This window comes from Rhincodon typus, chromosome 8, assembly GCF_021869965.1.
Source record: "Rhincodon typus isolate 14 chromosome 8, sRhiTyp1.1, whole genome shotgun sequence".
NCBI classification, from domain to species: Eukaryota; Metazoa; Chordata; class Chondrichthyes; order Orectolobiformes; family Rhincodontidae; genus Rhincodon; species Rhincodon typus.
Window position 1 is genome coordinate 84,151,035 of NC_063339.1, and position 5,605 is coordinate 84,156,639.

A 5,605-nucleotide genomic window follows, 5' to 3' on the forward strand; every position below is an offset into this window, starting at 1 on the left:
GTCTTTGTAAGGGAAAAAAGAAAGGATAAATCACAGGCTGTTGCTAGGACAACGAGCTGGGGATTGTTAAAGAAGCTGTTACTTGGAGTACAGAGTGAGAAAGGGTTCACAGGCCATGGCTAGGGAACAGAGGAAGGATGGGCTCATAGGCCATTGCTCGGGTAAAATTATTGCGACGGGTTAACAGGCTGTTGTCACAAGGCCAGTTTGGGGACATTTCACAGGCTGTTCCTCGGGTTACGGCGGAGATGGTTTCGTAGGTCATTGCTGGGAGAACAAACGGGGATGGGGTAACAGGCTACCACTTAGAGCACAGAGCAGGGGTGGGTTCACTGGACCTTGCGAGGGGAACAGCGTGGGGTTGGGTTCACAGGCTGTTGCTGTGTGTCCAGATTGGAGATGGGTTCACAGGCCGTTCCTTGGGGAACAGAGCTGGGATGGGTTCACAGGTCACTGCTAGGAGAACAGAATGGGGCAAGTGCACAGGCCATTGCTAGGGGAACAGAGTGGGGATGTTTTTACACATCATTGCTAGGAGATCAGAGTGGTGATGTGTTCACAGGCTATTGCTAGAAGATCAGTGTGGTGATGGGTTTACACATCATTGCTAGGGGACCAGAGTGGGGATGTGTTCACAGTTTGTTGCAAGGGGAACAGTAATCTGAAGGTTCACAGGCCTTGGCTGGAGTAACTGAGCCGTGATGGGGTCACAGGCCATTGTTAGGGGAACAGAGTGAGCATGGGTAATAAATCATTGCAAGGAGAACAGAGTGCAGATGGGTTCACAACCCATTGCTAAAGAAACAGTGTGGGGATGGTTACACAGGCTGTTGCTAGGGGAACGAAGGAAGGATGAGTTCACAGGCTATTGCGAGGAAAACTGTTTGGAGATGTTTCACAGACTGTTGCTTGGCGTACAATGGAGATGTACTGATGAGCCGTTGTTGGTTAACAGAGTCGGGATAGCTTAACAGGCTGTTGCTCTGAGAACAGATTGGGGGTGTGTTCACCGGCAGTTGTCAGGAGAACAGGGTGGGGATTGGTTCACAGGCCATTGCTAGGCAAACAGAATGGGAATTGGGTCTTAAGCCACTGCTAGGGGAAACGGGGAAGGATGGGTTCACAAGCTTTTGTAAGGAGTACAGTGGAGATGCGTTGACAGGCCATTTTTAGGGGAATAGAGTGGGACCGTGTTCATAGGTTTTTGTTATGGAAAACGAGTGGGAATGGGTTTGGAGGCCGTTGCTAGGAGAAAAGAGTGTGAATGAATTCATAGGCCATTGCCAGGACAACAGTGTTGGGATGGGTTAAATGGCTGCTGCTATGAGAACAGATTGGGGATGAGTTCATAGGTCATTGCCACGTTGACAGATTGAGGATGGGTACACATGCCAAGACAAGGAGAACAGAGTGGGAATGTGTTAACAGGTCGTTGCTAGTCAAGCAGAGTGGGGATGGATTCACAGGTCAGTGTCACAGGAACAGACTAAGGAACGGATCACAATGGTGGGGATGGGTTTGCAGGCCATAGCTAAGGGAATAGAATGGGTGTGCATTCGCAGGTCATTGCTAAGGGAACAGACTAAGGATTGGTTCACAGACCATTGCTAGGGGAAACAGAGTGGGGATGTGGTCTCACGTCACTGCTGGATCAGCAGAGCAGGGATGGTTTCACAATCAATTGCTAGAGGAGCAGAGTGGGGTTGGGTTCACAGGCCGTTGCTAGGGGAAGAGAATGGGGATGACTTCACAGGTCGTTACTAAGAGAACAGAGGAAGGATCAGTTCACACGCTGTTGCAATGAGAACAGTTTGGGGATGTTTCACAGGCTGTTTCTTGGGGTACAGTGGAGTTGTGGTCACGGGCAGTTGCTATGAGAAAAAGTTGGGAATGTGTAATAGCCTGTTGCTAGTGGACAGAGCGAGGATGGTCTCATAGTTCTTTGCTGAAGGAACAGAATTGGGATAGGTTCGCAGGCCATTCCTGGGGCAACAGGGTGAGAATGGGTTAACAGGCTGTTGCGATGAGAACAGGTTACGGATGTGTTCACAGGTCGTTGCTAGGGGACCGGAGTGAGCATGGGTTAACAGGTCATTGCTAGGGGATCAGTGTGCAGACGGATTCACAGGTCAGTGCTGGAGAAACAGTTGAGATGGACTCACAGCCCGTTGCTGGAGGTACAGAATGGGGATGGGTTCACAGGCCAGTGCTAGGAGAAGAGAGTGGGGATGGGTTCACAGGCCAGTGCTAGTGTAACAGAGTGGCATTGGGTTCAGAGGCCAGTGGTGGGTCAGATTAAGAAAGTGTTCACAGGCCCTTTCTAAGGAATCAGAGTGGGGATGGTTTCACAGGTCGTTGCCGAAGGAACAGAATGGGGACGCTTTCACACGCCGTTGCTGGAGGAATAGACTAACAAAGAGATCACCGTCCTTTGCTGGGGCAAAAAAAAAGTAGGGATGGGTTCACAGGCTGTTGCTAGAGGAGCAGACGAGGGATGCGTTCATAGGTTGTTGCGAAGAGAACAGTCTGAGGATTGATTCGCAGGTTGTTCTTCAGGGAACATTATGGGGACGTGGTCACAGGCCGTTACTGGATGAACAAAGTAGGGATGGGTTCACAGTGCGTTGACTGGGGAGCAGATTAAGGATGGGTTCATAGGCCGTTGTTAGTGGAAAAGATTAGAGACTTATTCTCAGGCCGTTGCTAGGAGAGGAGAGTGGGATGATTTTAAGGGCCGATACTAAGAGAACAGAGGAAGGATCGGTTCACACGTTGTTGCAATGAGAACAGTTTGGGATTTTTCACAGGCTGTTGCTTGTGGTACAGTGCAGATGTGGTCACAGGCAATTCCTATCAGAAGAAACTGGGAATATTTAAGAGCCTGTTGCTGAGGGGAATAGAGTGGGGATGGGTTCACAGGACTTTGAGAGGATAACAGAGTGGGGACGGGTTCATAGGGTATTGCTACAAGAAAAGAGTGGGGATGCGTTCACAGGGCCATTGTTAGAAGATCAGAGTTGTGATGATCCTAAGTCAATTTTATTTTCTCTGTACACACTTACATAATTCTTACAGCTTTTCCTCACTGTCCTACTCCAAACTGTGGTGATATCTGGGAGCACATAATTTGTCCTCTGAACTGTTGGCTGAACAAATAGGTTAACTTCCTGTAATTTGCAGACACCTGATGTCCTCTTCCCAATTTACTTTCTGATCTGTTCCTGCTGAGACACGTTTTAAACCTAAGACTGTCTTGATCTGATGCCATTTGGAAATCCAAATATCCTTCTGTCCCTTCCAGACTGCTAGTCGCTGTGTAAGTGTCTGCCCGTTTCTCTGCCATAATTCAGATCACATGGAAACCTCCACCCACAGCGGTTGGTCATTTTCGAGTTGGTCCATAGTGGGTACTTTCTCCTGTTTTCTCCCCTCTCCTATCTTGTTTTTTTGTGTGTGTATAAATTGCCCACTCCCTTAGATTAGATTTCAGTCTGTAACTCATTCCCGGGTATCTGTTATTGTATGTGTAAACCATCCTGAGCAACTTGATGAGATTCCCATCTGTAACTCACTCATAGATATCTGTTAATCCATACGTAAACCATCCTGATCACTTCAATTAGATTTCAGAATGTAATTCACTCACGGATATCTGTAATTCAATATATAAACCAGCTTCAAACCCTCAATTATACACCAGTTTGTAATTTACTCACAGGTGTCAGTTATTCTCTAAATGAACATCCGAAACATCTCAATTAGATTTCAATCAGTACTTCACTCCCATGCATCTGAAACTCTGTATATAAACCAACCTGAACACGCTGATCAGATTCCATTCTGTAACTCACTCCTGTGTATCTGTTATTTTATAAATAACGACCCCAAACTCTTCAATTAGATTCCAGTCTGTAATACACTCTTCAGTCTGAGTTATTTCTATGAGTACTGAACCCCTCGACTGTGCTCCTAATTCTTACTCATTCCGTGGTATCTTTTACTTTGGATATATATTACATTGAACCACTTGATTTGGTTTTAACCTGTAACTCACTCCTGGGCATCTGTTATTCTTCATATAATCCACCTTGAAAACCAGGATTAGATTCAACTCAAAAGCCACTCCCAGGCATCTGTTATTCTCTATACAAACTACCCTGAACTCCTCAATTACATTCCAGCCTGTAACTTACCCCATATGAATCTGTTATTCTGTACATAAATCACGCCCAATCCCTTAATCAGATTCTAATCTGTAACTCACGTGGATTTGTTATCCTGTAACATAAACTACCTATTACCCCTTAAGTAGATTTCAGGCTGTAATGCACTCCTGGGTATCTGTTATTCTGTATGTAAAAGATCCCCGATCTCCTGAATTAGATTCCGGTCCGTAACTCATTGCCATGTATTCGTTACTTTATATGTGAACTCCTTGATTATACTCCTACCTGTCACTCGTTCAGTGCTACCTGCGATCCTAGATATAAATTACCCCAAACCGCTCGATTAGATTTCAGGCCGTAATTCATGCCCCGTTGTGTTAGCCTGTGAATAAACTCGCTGACACAATCGATGAAATTCCAGTCTCTAACTCAGTACAAACTAAATGGTTGAATGTTAAATTAGGAGAAGAAACAGAGGAAGCTGTAACTTAATTTCAGCTACATTCTGTTTCTCTAAAAAATAATAGTTTTATACAGTGCAGCGGTTCAATAAGGCAGCTCACTATCACCTTTACACAGCCTGATAGGAATGGGGGATAAATGCAGGGCCTGCCAGTGATGCTCACATCCTGTGAATGAATGAAAAAAAGTCTCTTGCGTTCCTCATCACTTGCAGACCTGCAGACTGACGCAATGTGTTTGATTTCCGAGGAAACCCAGATTCCTCTGCATCTCCAGTTAAAGTCTCTTCCTGACAAACGTCACACTCCCCACTGTATACTGCATCAAACAATGTTTTACCCATTCATTTATACCTCTACATCGCTCAGTTTGAATATCCCTTACATCCTCTTCATAATTTATCTTCCAAACTATTGTCACCGAGAGAAAGTTCAATTTTCAACTCAAAGGCTGATCTTACCTGATGCCTGAAGGAAATCCAAATATCCTTCTGTTGCTTTCTGTTCCTTCGTAAGTGCATATCTGCGGGTTCCTGTATCCTCTGTATATTGCCACATTCATCCACTAACTTTTTTTGAGTTGGTTCATGGTGTTCATATCCCCTGTACGATCACAGCAAGACTTCATCACTTGAAGATATTGAGGACTGTAGATGCTGGAAGTCAGAGTCAATAAGATGTGAACAGGTCAGGCAGCATTGGAGGAGCAGGAAAGTCGACATTTCAGCCCGGGACCCTTAGTTCCCACCATCAGTTCATTTTGTCGACCAAGACTTCGTCACTTCCCTGGTCCTATCCCATGATGATAAATGGCAACCCATCAGTTGTTCTCCTAATATTTGGTGTCACTACCACTTTAGCTCTCTGTGTTTTGTGCACAAGGATCCAGAAAATAACGTTTTATGAATTAATATGTGTGAGAGTAAAATTGCAAGTGTGTGTGTGTGTGTGTGTGTGTGTGTGTGTGTGTGTGTGTGT